Source organism: Sabethes cyaneus, chromosome 2 (assembly GCF_943734655.1).
Source record: "Sabethes cyaneus chromosome 2, idSabCyanKW18_F2, whole genome shotgun sequence".
In the NCBI taxonomy this organism is placed as follows: Eukaryota; Metazoa; Arthropoda; class Insecta; order Diptera; family Culicidae; genus Sabethes; species Sabethes cyaneus.
Genome location: NC_071354.1, coordinates 192,818,387 through 192,834,609, shown reverse-complemented (window position 1 = coordinate 192,834,609; position 16,223 = coordinate 192,818,387). Strand labels below are relative to the sequence as shown.

Below are 16,223 nucleotides of genomic sequence, written 5' to 3'. Positions count from 1 at the left end.
ATTTCAATGCTTTTTATCATTAAAGAAGTCCTACCAGCCAATTTCCCTACGTTTTTTCGTGCGACGAAGAAGACAATGTCGACTAATCGTTTTAAATTCTGTCATTCATAAATGAAAATAACTCACGCAAGGCATTGTCGTTATTCTACAGCCAGGAAAACTTGCCTGACCTGCAGAAATTTTGTAGAATAACATTTGTCATGCCGTCCTACACAAATACATGCGCGTTAGCTTCGTAAACGTTGTTGTAATTTTTAGTTTGGACGATGAAAAATTTTGATGGACGGATTTTAAAACGGTACGACGAATTTTAGAAATAAAGTCAGTTTTCAATTTTCAGTCAGTAATTTCAATAATATGCTTTAATTGTCGCTTTTCAGTGATTTCAAAGTTCAGGGATCGATGATGATGATGACAAATGATGAAAATTAGAATAGCTTTACCTATTACGACGGGAATTAGAAAAAAACCCTAATTGTGTAGTACATAAATCACAATCTCGAGTGTCTGAGGAGCACAACCTTAGATGATTCATTTTGGCAGTTACGTAACTAAGTATGAAAGTATGGGTAGCTTAATACACAAATTTGGAAGTTTTCCTCACAGTAATGTAGAAAAAAACTACCCCCCACACCCCCGTTACTAAAAATAAAATAAAGCAGATAGCACTTAAATATTCGCCGTGATTGTATAACATATTGCGAAACGGACCATTTCGTGGAAAGTACCATTTCGCAGGGGTGATCCCCTGTTTACTCGCTATCGCTTGTTCGGACCGAACTGATGGAAAATAATAAAGGTCAGTAGACATTAGGGAAACAAATAAACCTAGAAAGAGGTGATTTCTGTGGGTGGGCTGCCCAAATAGAAGATGGGGCAAAGCAAAGCCCAGGTGCAACATTCCGTTATCGAAACTTGACCTTCTGTTTTTATACGACTGTCTTCGCACCCAGCTGTTACAGTGCAGGGCCAGTTGCTACGATCCTATTGACTCTAACAGCCAGAAGATGGGGCATTGATCTTAAATACTCGAGGCTACTCTTGAAATTGGACTTGAACTGAACGTGAAGCTAGACTTGAGCAGCGTTAAAAATATGGTGATTTGACACGACAATTTGACGTGAGAAATGATAAAGCGGAGTTTTTAATGAACTTATTTATTTTATATTTATTTCTATTTCTAATACTTTAAAATTCAAAGCGACATTTTATTTCTGTGTTATGAAATAAAGGATTGCCCCGTTCGTAGGAAGGGGAGCTACATTTCGACGTGTCGTCTGCTTTCTACCTTCCTGCTGCTTATCTTCGGTGCTCGTTTCTCCGACACTGCCGTTGTGATCAACTTCACGCTTATTTTTTGAACTGAAGAGCATCCGCATCTTTTGAACCATGGAGCGCATGGAACTGGTCACTTTAGGCGTTGTTATAATCCTGTTTGATTCCGCTGCGGGTGCTGGCTTGCTTCGTGGCTCCATAACACACGGTGCGTAATGCAAATCCATCCTTTGCATTGTATATGAATTCGAAATCACACAAAGAAGAACTTTGACTCAAATTAATGTTCTCTCAAATGCGAGTACCTTTTGACTCAAATCGACTGACTGACTGATTACTGCTGAATGAAGTGTGAATGTTCTTCGATCGCTTTTTATTCCCGTCGTGGGTATGATTTACCTAATGTTGGCACCTAAGAACTACCACAAAATGCTACCTTTAACAGCTACCTAGTTTCTTAGGTGAATTTCTACCAAAAATTTAAAATAATACATTTACATTTACAATACAATACATGTTTCCAATGACTAGTTTAGATATTGATGAATAGATTTTGCGTATTTGAATTTGAAATTGAACACGTAAACGGACTTTAAATTAGCATTAAGGGGGCATAGTACTTTTTCAATTTAAAAAAATCGAAATTTTTTTTGTTGATTATTTCGAAAGATTAACATTTTGACCATACATGTTTCAAGTCATTTCGATGAATTCCAAAAATTGACAAAGTTACAGCTATTTGTACTGCGCATGTCTAGAGCGATTACACAGCGAATAAAAACTTCAACGTCGTTTTTCTCGAAACCAGGTTTTGAAAGTCGGTACCATAAATATCTCAAGAACGGCTGAAGCAATTCTCATGATTCTTTTTTTGTTTCAAAACTAACAAAATTATCTAGTGTTTGACCCATCCTTTTTTCGATATTACAATTTTTGTATTTTTTAGAAATGTTTAAAGTCAATTTTTTCGGCTAAAAACCTTACTTTTATGTTTGAATGTCCGCCATTTTTTTATGCGTTCGAATTTTAAAAAAAGGATGGGTCAAACACGAGATAATTTAATATTCTTTCATTACGTTTTGGAATTTTTCAATTCGGATAAGCCCCCCAGCGCCAATCCATGGTACCGCAAATCATGTTTTTTTCGAATGATCATGTTCAAGGAGCCGTAGGGGAGAGGGGAGACATATGCAAACAAAACTGCAAATATTAGTATAAAGTGCAATGTTTAGCAAGCAATAAACCCGAATCGATTCGCTTTTCGCGTTATCGAGAAAAAAATATTTGAAATAAGGCAAAAAATATGGTGTAAAAAGTACTATGCCCCCTTAAATTGGGTTTAATTTTTAACCAATTTAGATTAGAAGAATGCCATCACTAACACTTATAAGCAGTAGTGACTCCTTTGGGAGAAGAGATGGCGTTAGCAGTATCATCCTTTGCTGTGTATATGCGAACCTCCTATTATGCCCAGTCTAGAGTTCTGGAGTCTTCAAATAAATGCTCTGGAACATTTGATATAAGAAACCAAGTTTAAATTTCCTAAATGCTCGTGCTCTGTATATCAGTTCGTCCAAAACCTATTTTCGGATTACACAGTCGATAAATCCTTCTCTCTTTGAGAATTCCAGCGTCACATCACATACATGAATATCTCGTCAACCCTGAAAGGACTGATTGTTCACTTTCAGGACATCAAATAGGACTAGGTTCAATATTTAAACGATAAAACCGGTTGAAGAGGGTGTGTTTTTACTCTTTAACAAAACTGTTTACTCTCAAGACATCAATTTGGTCTAGCAATAATCGAAACGAATAATCTCTGAAACGAATTGTCAGCTAGTGATGTCCGATTTTTCCAGTTAATCGATTAGTTAATAATCGATTACTTTTTGGGCGGCCAATAATCGACATCGATTAATCGGCGCTATATAATCGATTAGTCGAAATAATCGATTGGTTATAACCTTTACGTCCCGATACCAAAAATAAGTATACTTGCAGTTACACTTTCGGCTCTATCTCCATTATTGTTCAATTGATTCATATGCAACTAACGTTAAAAGAACTCCATCAGATTGGTCGGTAAATAGCAACGGGATGGCAAGGTTGTCATCTCCCATATATTTGGTGCGTAACCGACATCACTGGCACTGGCATACGAAAAATGGCCTGTTCACCCTAAGGCAATGTTAAATCGGGTAACAAAACTTGTTGCTGGCTGTACCAAATGATGGCAGTTTAAGATTATTTATGCAGTTTATGAATATTCTTGCGGATTGCGGTTTTGTAATATATTATACATCATATAATATTTTTCTGTTGAATGGGTGAAAATACGACAACAGTTTATCCAGTTTTGGTGAAAGCGGAATGAAAATAGATGTTCGTTATGCTGAAATTCTAGCGTGCCACACCGTTGGTAAATAGCAGGTTTTTTTTCTTGAGCTGTTTTCTTTTCAGCTGGATACCAGGCTTAAGACTTGACCCCTATTTATCGACAGACTTCACATCAGTATTATTAGAGGGCTATTGGCCTTGCCAGTGTTGAAAGAGATTTCGAAGGCTGCTCGCACTTACAGGAAATCTCGTGCCGAACTGTCAACGCGTGAGTGTTGACAAAAGCAAAAATACTTTCTTTTCTTTTTTTCTCACGCAAAACCCTGAACAATATCAGCAACGCTGGCAAGGCCAATTAGGACAATTACGAAGCTCAGTTCGAGTCGACACTCGGTAGCAAACAGATGTGTTTTCTCTACCCGGTTATAAATCGATCTTTCGCTACAATAGTTTCACAATTCTATTGTTTTCGCCTCAAAAGTGAGCGTTTCTATACAATACGGAATCGAAACCGTGATCGATTTCGCGCATTTGTACCATTACGAAACGCATCTTTTTCGGATTAATATTGATCGCTTATTGTACTGGCCACCGCTGTTGTAGAGATTATCTCTATAACGCTGCAGTGCACACCGTTCATTATATTTGTGTAAGCAACTGTAATAAGAACGAGTGACAATATCGAACAATACGTGCTACGACGTACGCCATTTTGGCTAAAAAGTTACTCTTCTGTGGTAAAGTGATTAAATTATCATACTCAGAATCGCAACAAAAATTACCGGAGACGTAGGTAATTTTCTACCCCATGGGGTCGACTGATCCTCCCCCATGGGAGGGCAACTTATCCACACAAAGTACCCTGCCGGACTGGATGAACCCGAATGGTGACAAAATAAGTACCCAAGCCGTGATACTTCGAGCAGCCGGTCATAATGCAGCTACAAACCAAACCAGTGATAATGATATCTCCTTGAGTATGCCTCCCGTCACCCTCCCTTCCTCACCCAAATTACCGAATAACCCTTTCCTGATCAACAAATCTGTGGAACAGGCGATTGGACATAACGCCCGCAACATTGTTACAGCAACTAAAGAGGCAAAGGGAACACGTTATATCCTCCGAACATCTTCAAAATCTGTTTTGAAAAAGCTCCTAGCGATGAAAACACTACTTGACGGCACCCCAATAGAGGTAGTCCCGCATCCTTCGTTAAATTCTTGCCAGGGTGTAGTCTATGATGTTGATTCCAAGGATATCGACACAAGCATACTCCTCGAAAATCTCGCTAATCAAAATGTTTTCGCTGTGAGAAGAATAACCAAACGAGAAAGTAATCAAACGCTGAATACGCCACTAGCTGTGCTATCTTTCCGGAGTAACTCGTTACCTGCATATGTCTACTACGGCCTCATTCGTTTACCAGTAAGGCAATATTACTCGTCCCCGTTGCTATGCTTCGGCTGCGCCCAATATGGTCATTCTCGGAAGAATTGTGTCCAACAACCGCTTTGCCTTAACTGCTCAACCATTCACGAACCATACACCAACGAATGTAACCGTCCTGCATTTTGCAAAAATTGCAAAGGAAGTCATCGACCTATCGACCGCTCATGTCCTATTTATAAAGAGGAAAATGCAATTATTCGCCTTAAAACTGACCGTAACTTAACATTTGCAGAAGCACGAGCCGAGTACAGAACTGTGAACAGACAGCAGACTTACGCCCACCAGGTTAGTGGTGAAATATCAGATAACTCAGCTAGCAAAGATGGTACCATTAAAGCGCTTCGGGAAGAAATTATGAGACTTACTAAGCAAGCGCAGGAAACCAGTACACTCAAGCAGGAACTGGCAGAGTTAAAGAAACGATTCGATGCGAAAAACAACGAAACTGAAAATAGTCAATTGGAACGAATGAGAGATGAGCTTAGAAAAGTAAAAGACTGTTATAGGGCCCTTGCAAAAGAGTACACAGCACTAAAAACCGTGCTTGCCGTTTACAAGGGGCCAGTCGATAGTAAACCCTCCTCCTCTAACAATGAAGCACAAGCAAACCAATCAAAAAAAGCGAAATACTGTAATAGACAAAGAAGCGAAGACAGAATGGAAGAAGAAGACATCGCCATATCCAATCACAACCAGATCTCGTCACAACCCGAGCATAGTTCCTCCGCTAATACACTCCAAACACTAAACACAATGAACACCAGAGGACGTAGTTCCTATCGAAAATGTTCATCGCTTTTGGACGACGCAATATCTGGAACCGGAAGAACCAGAAACACAAACCGTAAACCAGGAACTAACCAAAACTCGAGCCCCCGCCGAACAACAATGATTGACCTCGACCCTAATATTTCAGACTAAATGGACAATAGAAACACAAATCGATTTCTTACGCCTAACTCCACTCCAATCTCTCACCACAAACCGGGCTGTACAAATATAACCACACAAATCAACACCCATATCACTCCGTCCCCTCAGGCATCGGAAGTTCCGGAATACGATGATCCTGGTGCTGTTGGGGATCCCACACCCTATCAATCCTCTTCCTGCGAGCTCTCCTCAATTACTCCGTCATACTCAAGGACAACGCAACAAAGATGCATCCTACCCTATTCAGCTATGCACTCTTCGACAAATAACAGAATCGGAAATGAATCCCAAAACAGTAACAGGAATACCCGGACGGACAAGGGCTCTCCAGCCTATCCCCGGGAGGACAACGAGGGAAATGATACCAGGACGGACAAGGGCCTTACCGCCTATACCCTGGCAACGAACAGCGATCGCAACTATAATACAACATCCATCCGCTCCGATGCGTCATCCTCAAGCCAGACTAGCATTAACCAGCACACAATTAGAAATAACCGTCGCATAGCATTGCAATGGAATATTAACGGTTTAAGTAACCAATGGAATGACCTCCAAAATCTCATTGCACAAAACCCACCAATGTGTCTAGTAATCCAAGAAACTCATGTACGAACAGTACAAAACCCAAATCTATGGAGCAATGGCCGCTATCATTGGGTTCAGAAACAAGGAACCAATATCTATCAATCTGCAGCACTCGCCATTCGAAGTGACATTCCGCATACGATATTAGATCTCTGTAGCCCGCTTTTGTGCGTAGGTGCTAGATTACATGGAAGCACCCCTATATCAATCGTTAGTATTTACTTGCCTAATCAAGGAGCAGCTAATCTGAAAACACACCTTAATAAACTAATGGAATCGCTAAAACGCCCCTTTTTAGTACTCGGCGATTTTAATGCGCACCATACAGGATGGGGTTGTACGAAAAACGACACACGAGGAACACTGATAGCGGAAATCGTCGAAAATAATAACGCAATCATTTTAAATGACGGATCCAACACTTTTCTTCGAGGGCCACAGAGATCAGCTATTGATCTGTCCATCGCATCTACTGATCTCGTACAAAAAGTTTGTTGGGAAAAAATAAACGACACGCTAGGCAGCGATCACCACCCAATAATAATTGGACTCAATGACAGACCTCCTACCACCACCCGAAGAAAACGCTGGAAATTCGACGAGGCAAATTGGGAAATCTTTGCCAACTGCATTGATACAAAGATCGAGCCAGAGCAGACAATATCACCAGAAAAACTGGTACGCATTATAAACGACGCCGCGGAAACAAGCATACCTAAAACAACAGGGAAAGCAGGGAAAAAAGCAGTACACTGGTGGAATTCTCAGGTGGAAAATGCAGTCCGATTAAGAAGAAAGGCTCTTCGAAAACTCAAAAAAACTGAACCGAATCATCCCTGCATTACCAAACTAACCCAAGCCTTCCGCGATGCCAGGAATGAATGTCGTAAGATTATCCGGGAAGCCAAAAATACTAGTTGGGAACAATTTTTGGACGGCATTGATGCTAGTGCTTCAGTACCCGAGACATGGCGTCGTGTTAATGCCCTTTCAGGCAAAAGAAGACAAACAGGACTAGCAATCAAATCAAAAGATGAGAATTTCACTGACGATCCAGACGAGGTTGCGAACATAATGGCAGATTACTTTGCAGAGCTTTCATCCACTAACAGTTACACGGAAAAATTCCAAAAGAAAAAACTTACCATAGAAACTGCACAAATACTCTTCCAAGACGAACCTACTGATCAACAGTCTGATTACAATCATGATTTCACGATGAGCGAACTATTGTATGCTTTGGCTAGCTCCAGAAGTAAATCGACAGGACCCGATCATGTCGGATATCCGATGTTACGTAACCTACCGCTATCAGGAAAGATTGCTCTTCTGAAGACAATCAATGGCACTTGGAGAAAAGGTATTTATCCGGACATGTGGAAACAAAGCACCGTAATACCAATCTCAAAGCCAGGATTAAAATCCGGTACTCCTTCCGACTTTCGGCCGATCAGCCTCACTAGTTGTATCGGCAAAATCGCAGAAAAAATGGTTAACCGTAGACTCGCAACTATACTAGAAGAACGAAAACTACTGGACGACAGGCAATTTGCCTTTCGGAAAGGACGCGGAACCGGGTCGTATTTTATTGCACTAGGGGACATAATTGACCAAGCTCTAGCAAACGGGCATCATATCGATTTAGCAACGCTCGATCTCAGCAAGGCGTATAATCGAGTATGGCGACACGAGATTTTGCGCCAATTACAAGAATGGGAAATCAAAGGAAGAATGGGAAACTTTATACAAAATTTCCTACAGAACAGAACATTTCGAGTCGCTATTGGAGGAAGTCTCTCAGAAACCAGAGCGGAAGAAAACGGCGTCCCTCAAGGCTCTGTTTTAGCAGTAACCTTGTTCCTTATTGCAGTCAACTCTGTTTTTACTAGCCTGCAGAGCGGTGTTTACATTCTCGTCTATGCTGATGACATCGTCATAGTGGTCACAGGATCCAACCCAACCAGAGTTCGCATCCGATTACAAGCAGCCATTCGACGGGTAGCGCGATGGGCCTCGTCCATCGGTTTTACAATGGCACCGAATAAATGTGCGGTTTCTCATGTTTGCAACCACCGACATCACCCATGGAATAGACCCGTTACTGTCGATAGAACAACAATCCCCTTTAAAAAAACCACAAAAATCTTAGGAATTACCATCGATCGTAAATTTGACTTTGGGCATCATTTCCAAACCGTTAAAGTCGAAACCAAGTCCAGAAAAAACTTAGTGCGAACAATCTCTAAAAGGCATACTACTGGTAATCGCAAAACATTATTAAATGTAGGAAATAGCACCGTAACAAGCAAACTTCTATATGGAATCGAGTTGACCTGCCGCGGTATCGAGAAAATGAAATCAATCTTGGAACCAGTCTACAATGATATGATTCGACATTGCGCCGGCCTCCTTCCCTGTTCACCAGCTTTAAATAGTTGTGTAGAGTCAGCAGTTCTCCCTTTCGACGCCATAGTGATCAAAGCATGCACACGTCGGGCAATAAGCTTCCTCGAGAAAACTACCGGTAACCACGATCCCACTCGTTCATCTGCGGGTCAAATCTTTCGAGCATTCACGGGTTACGATATTCCCCCAGTCGCCGAACTTCACTATGTCGGACACTTGCGATGGAACCATCGCAAACCTACCATAGACTGGGCAATGAAAAAGACTGTCAAAGCCGGTGATCCCGCCAGCCGTATTGTACCTACCTTCAATCACCTAAATGAAACGAAATATGCTGGCTACACTAAATTATTTACAGACGGCTCTAAGGTAGGCAACGAGGTTGGTATTGGAATTGCAGGACAATCAACCTGCTCATATTATAGTCTTCCCAAAGATTGTTCTGTTTTCTCTGCCGAAGCTGCTGCGGTACATTATGCCGTAAGTCAGCCTCGTACACGAACTAATGAACACGTAGTGATCTTCTCCGACTCAGCAAGTGTTTTAAGCGCGATAGAAAAAGGCCTAACGGATCACCCCTGGATTCAAGCCATTCTACTCGATTGCCCCTCTAACACTAGTCTCTGTTGGGTTCCAGGACATAGCGGTATTACAGGAAACACAAAAGCTGACCATCTCGCAGCCTCTGGCAGAACTGGACCCCCACTAACAAATCTCACTCCGGGAGCTGATCTCAAACGAGAAACAGCCACCGCTATCAAGAAAACCGTCGAAGAAAACTGGTTAACAAACCGTATGAACTTTACCAGAAAAATCAAAGACAGTTTCCAGCGCTGGAATGACCGCTCACTTCGAAAAGAGCAGCAGGTATTATCGCGTCTCCGAGTAGGACATACACTAAAAACGCACGGCTTTCTCTTTAATAAAGAACCCCGCCCAACATGTGACTGTTGCAGAGTTAACCTCACCGTGGAACATCTACTGATTCACTGTCCCATCTACGATAGCTTAAGAGCGAAACACCAAATATCCTCTTCCATCAGAGAAGTGCTTTGTAACGACTCCTCAAGTGAAACACAACTCATCAAATTCTTAAAAGACGCCGAGTTGTTTGATCAAATCTAATATTAATAATACATATATACATGTAACCTATCTTAGAAATAGCGTGGTGAATGACCAATTGGTTAAAACCACATTAAATAGCAATAAAAAAAAAAAAAAAAAAATTACGAAGCTAGTGCAACAACTCTACTGATTCTATCTAGGAACATCGCCTAGCCGAGATTTGAACATACGAATACGACGACCAGTTTGTTAGATTAGCATCGTACCTCGAAACCACCTAAGCGAAACCAACTAACTGGCTAATCACGTGTGGTTAATTTAGTAGCTAAGCGCCAGCCACTGTAATAAATTAAATTTGTTAGAAATTGTTAAATAATAAAATTTTAAAAAATCCGGCATAATCGATCGACCAGGTAATCGATTATCTAATAATCGGAACACAAAGCAATCGATTAAAAATTAATCGATTATTTTAACAGATAACCGATTAGTTCGATTAATCGAGAAGTAATCGGACATCACTAATTGTCACTTTTTCTAAAAATCTGTCGTCACGGTCTTGAGGAGCAAAAGCGTACTTGTGGTAAGCAGATTGGTTAATTATGACAGTGTTAGATATTTATGCTTATTCCAATAGTGATTTACTAAATATGATCTTTCTTCCATGCGAATCAAAATGTAGAAATTTTTCGATCGATCGGTGCAAAAATATTGAAAATCAACAAGTAAATCGCTGATAACGTTCAAAATCTGACCACTTTTCATGTTTAGATTTTTTTTGGAATGACAACCAACCTAGCCAAACCTTGTCGTAAGGCGCAGTCCTACGTCAAAAATTTGAAAAAATTCGAAAAGAAAAAAAACGGTCTTAAAAGTGGAAGAAAAAACACGAAAAACAGAACAGAAAAGACAAAAAATAGCGGAAAATCAGGACCGAAAAGGGTGAAACATGGGACAGAAAACGACGAGAAAAAGGAAACAACGAGTAGAAAAAAGAAAAAACGAAGGAATAGAGGAAAGACGGAGTAGAAAAAGAAAAAAAACAATAAAAAGAAGGAAAACGAGACTAGAAAGGGAAATGCAGCAGAAAACGCAAACAACGATTTCTACTAATTTGTAGTTTTTGAGTTAAGGAGCTTGCAAAAGTTCTTTTGAAAAAAAAAAAACGCTTTAAAGAAAGGAAAATAACGATCAATCTGAAATGAAAAATTGAGTGCATATTTGAAAAAAATACCTATATTATGACCCAAACTATTTCAAAAAATTTTTAGATATTTTTTCTTTGGCATCCCTACGACCAATCGGAAGTGGAGAAGCATCGCGCGCTGCTCTAGCGTCGCTTCTGACAGGTGTACCTAATAAACCGCTCAGTGTCTTTATCAGCTCCAAACATGTTCCTTGACTGATACAAAACTACATAGAGCGAACGTTCGTATGTCGTTCCTGCTGGTGCCTGTGCCTACATCGCCGGTGATCTCAGATAACCGATGATGATAGAACGATAAAAAACTGTTGTCTATATGTATGGTGGAGGGGAACTTATCGAAATGACAGGATAACGTTGTGATGAATTGATCAATATTTGCAACTTCAAACAGTGCTGCTTCACTAGTAGTAGCTAGGCTATATTTAGATATGACAATAGTTGAATGTTTCTCGACTGCACTGGGCTCGTGCCTTACGTTAAACGATAAACACAGTTAACTGAAGGCGAATAAGCTAATGAAGTACTTCATCTCCAGACACAATGACACATGAACCAGGTTTGAATTGTAGTCGTTACCTACTGTTTGTAAACTGCATTGCAAAGCGCATAAGGTAATCCGTTTAACAGTAAGTGTTTCGACATGGACTGATTTTACTGGCAATAAAATTGTGATAATGGTACATTCAATAGTTTCAACCCTGTAAAAATGGCATCATGATATGAAATCGATTTGTCTCCAATAGCACAGCACCTCCAGCAGCAGCAGCAACAGCAGCAGCGCCGAAGAAAGAAATACTCCATTAGACGATATAAATAAGTTTTATTAGCACACATGACTGTATGGTGGTCACTGCTTTGCCTCAGCTAGCTGGTAGAGCAATCGCTGCACAGTGTGCTACTTTATTACAGTATCTGGTTAGTTTCGCCGTGATGTCCAATACATTATTGTTGGTAATTTTTGGAAAGTTTTTATTTCTTTTGAACAAAATTAAAGTCATCGTCAATATCATTAAACTATGATTGCAAATTTTTACTAAAATATCTTTTTCCTGAGATTAATTTATCGTGACACAATAAGTAAAATAAAATAGTCGACAACATCATTCGCACGTAGTCCACTTAAGGTGATTTACCTCGTTTTGATATTCAGAAAAAGTCAATTTTTTACGCTACTTCAACTTAAGGTGAAATTGAAGGAGTACAAATGTCACATTTTCAAAGGAAACCGCTATTTCTTTTAGAAGATCCATTAAACCAAATCTTTTAAAAAGTTGCCGAAACTAACTACTGTTGAATATTTTGAGGAGCATGTATCATTGCATGGGTACACTTATGCAAAATCAAATTTTACCGATTTAATCTATTGCTAGAATCTTCTGACGTCACCTTTTTCTGTGAAATATTGATCAATAGGCAGGACACATTAAAGTGTAAAGGCTTAGAAAACCCGCTCCAACAGTGACTAACGCCACGTAACGGAAAATGCAAATTAGTTTGATAGTAAAGCAGCACGGTACCGAATTGACAATTCAAAGGGTTTGCACGTGACAGTATCCTCCTTGAATTCAATCACGACCTAGTGGAATTAAATGCGACTTCGTACCAATCGACTTGATACAACATGTACCTTGTACGTTGCGAATTCCGTCACCCGATGAGTTATTTTCTAGTCAGTACCTGCATTTTGTCAATTTAAAAGCCTTGTAGTTGTCTATCGCAAAATAAAAGCGTACACGCTGCTACTGTCAAACAAACTGACTAACGCTTTGTGGTGAAGCACCTCACGTGCCGGACAATGATACACACTTCTTCACTCGTACTAATATACAACCAACGTTTGATTGTGATTGACCAAAAATTTCGACTCACAAAGATATTCAATTGGTAACTGAGGGATTGGCCGTACTTTGTTTGATCTTACACATTGCACCGTGTCGCCGTCGCTGTCGCTGTCGCTTGTCAATGAAAATCAAACACAACCACCTTCTCGAGTTTTAGTACCTATATGCGTATAATTGTTTCTGTTTGCTATCACCTCTTATCAAAACATTGCAGTTTTGCCGGTGCAATGATTTCATTGATTAAATAAAATTATTTTTTTAGATAGAATGTTGCGACGTGTAATAAAAACTAATTTCCGCTAATCAACAATTTGGCACTTAGGAGGTACAAAACAATCGAAGCGTTCTATTCTCACCTGTTTGTCTTGAAGCTACCGCCTTTATGCCAAATGCAACTGTTTATTATTTCTGCATATAAAACACTAAACTGACGTAATTCCGTTTGATTGCGCGTTTGTTCACGACTGAACTGATATCATCATTACCGTTTGACTCCGATTGACTACTGACGTTGAGTGGAATAAACCAAAAACATACATACATTCACAGGAATTTATCAACATGTTTATGGATACGAATTGATTCATTTTCCAAGTAATGTTCGATAACATATACAGTTAAAGTTTAGCACGTCTAGCCTATTGGAACCCCGAAAATAATGCAATTTTTTTGTATTTGTTCAAAAGCAATTCATTTGCAGCGAAGGATTCTAATTATACCAAATACAAAATACAAAAAATTATACATACAAAATACAAAATACAAAATACAAAATACAAAATACAAAATACAAAATACAAAATACAAAATACAAAATACAAAATACAAAATACAAAATACAAAATACAAAATACAAAATACAAAATACAAAATACAAAATACAAAATACAAATACAAAATACAAAATACAAAATACAAAATACAAAATACAAAATACAAAATACAAAATACAAAATACAAAATACAAAATACAAAATACAAAATACAAAATACAAAATACAAAATACAAAATACAAAATACAAAATACAAAATACAAAATACAAAATACAAAATACAAAATACAAAATACAAAATACAAAATACAAAATACAAAATACAAAATACAAAATACAAAATACAAAATACAAAATACAAAATACAAAATACAAAATACAAAATACAAAATACAAAATACAAAATACAAAATACAAAATACAAAATACAAAATACAAAATACAAAATACAAAATACAAAATACAAAATACAAAATACAAAATACAAAATACAAAATACAAAATACAAAATACAAAATACAAAATACAAAATACAAAATACAAAATACAAAATACAAAATACAAAATACAAAATACAAAATACAAAATACAAAATACAAAATACAAAATACAAAATACAAAATACAAAATACAAAATACAAAATACAAAATACAAAATACAAAATACAAAATACAAAATACAAAATACAAAATACAAAATACAAAATACAAAATACAAAATACAAAATACAAAATACAAAATACAAAATACAAAATACAAAATACAAAATACAAAATACAAAATACAAAATACAAAATACAAAATACAAAATACAAAATACAAAATACAAAATACAAAATACAAAATACAAAATACAAAATACAAAATACAAAATACAAAATACAAAATACAAAATACAAAATACAAAATACAAAATACAAAATACAAAATACAAAATACAAAATACAAAATACAAAATACAAAATACAAAATACAAAATACAAAATACAAAATACAAAATACAAAATACAAAATACAAAATACAAAATACTAAATACAAAATACAAAATACTGGATGGTAAATGGTTGAATAATGCGCTCCAGAACTACCACGAAATTCCACAGCCTCTTATTTAGCAACTCCTATCTCTGCCTCCTCGTGGTACCGTCCGGGATACGTTCCTTAGTGGAAATCGGACAACCGGTGGAAACTAGGGTCGTATGCGGACAGAGAAGGGGGCACTCATGCGAAGGCTGAGTGTAAACTCTCCGCCTGCAAATGACGGATCTCGGTAGAAGCATGTTCGATGAACCTAAAAATACTGAGAACCTGAGCAGAGGGTCCAAAGCCCCCAAAGGAGGATGGTTTTAATAGCTGTTATCCATGGCTAAAAGTAAAAACATGAATGGATAAACCCCTAATCCAAGGTGTCATGCGACCCGTGCCGAGGGATGAATGGTGGGGGGGGGGGGGGGGGTTCTATAAATACTCAGCTTCAAACGGAGTCTGTGGAGTACCAGAGCGCCCTCCACAGCAATCAGCTCTTACCGCATCATGAGGGGCTCTGATGCGGCGGACTCTTCTTTCCCCTCAACTCGTGGGATTTTATATGAACAATCAAAATAATAAAACATTAGCTTCAGTGAGCGCGGATGGATTAGATAATCCGTTCGCAAAAGGTGGTATCCAGAGATCTCCGCCAATGGATACCAGTAGAAGCGCAAGCGTAAGCGGAATAAGGGAAACGCACACCTGTTGCTCCAACTGCATCTACGTCGGACGCAGCAATGAACGGCCCGTCGCTAATAAAAGCAGTGGCAGGCAAGAGAGACATGCTACCAAGAGTGGTAGCGGTGCCTCATCAGCTCGATGCCATTATCGAGTTCGTGACAGGTCGCAGCACCTTAGCGAAGGGCCTGAAACAAAGTCTGCTCATGCTTCGGAGCACCATGCGTGCTGCGACGAAGGAGCACAGCGAACTCGAAGCGCGAGTAAAAGTGGCACAGAAAGAGAGCGAGAAGACGCTTGTATCGAGGTCTGCACAAACGGATGCCTGCCCGTCAATGGCTGACCATACCGTGACCCACGCGACTACGGAGCAGTCTAACGACAACAAGACATCCGCAAAACGCGCAAGGCAGTCGCCAGGGGAAGAAACCCCCACGGGCCCGCAGAAGCGCCTGATAGCAGAGGGTCGTAAGCCAACCGAAGAATCCAGTGAGGGTAACAAGACGCTGCTAGCGTCCGACAACCAGTGGGAGTTGGTGAAAAAGAAGAAGGCCAGGAAGAAAGAGGAGGATCGAGCTCCACCGAAAGTGACCAGGAAAAAGAGGATCAAAGGCGATGCCCTTATTCTCAAA

At 39.1% G+C, this 16,223-nt stretch overlaps 1 protein-coding gene across 1 annotated transcript in view; it reads right to left on the bottom strand.

Moving 5' to 3' along the window:
- The window catches only part of LOC128734814 (uncharacterized), a 28,277-nt gene extending 14,765 nt beyond the window's left edge, over window positions 1-13,512 (bottom strand). Inside the window, exon 1 of the mRNA XM_053829174.1 lies at window positions 13,465-13,512. The gene's annotated coding sequence lies outside the window, so the exon portion shown is untranslated. The remainder of the gene's footprint in view (window positions 1-13,464) is intronic.
- Window positions 13,513-16,223: the final 2,711 nt, after the last annotated feature.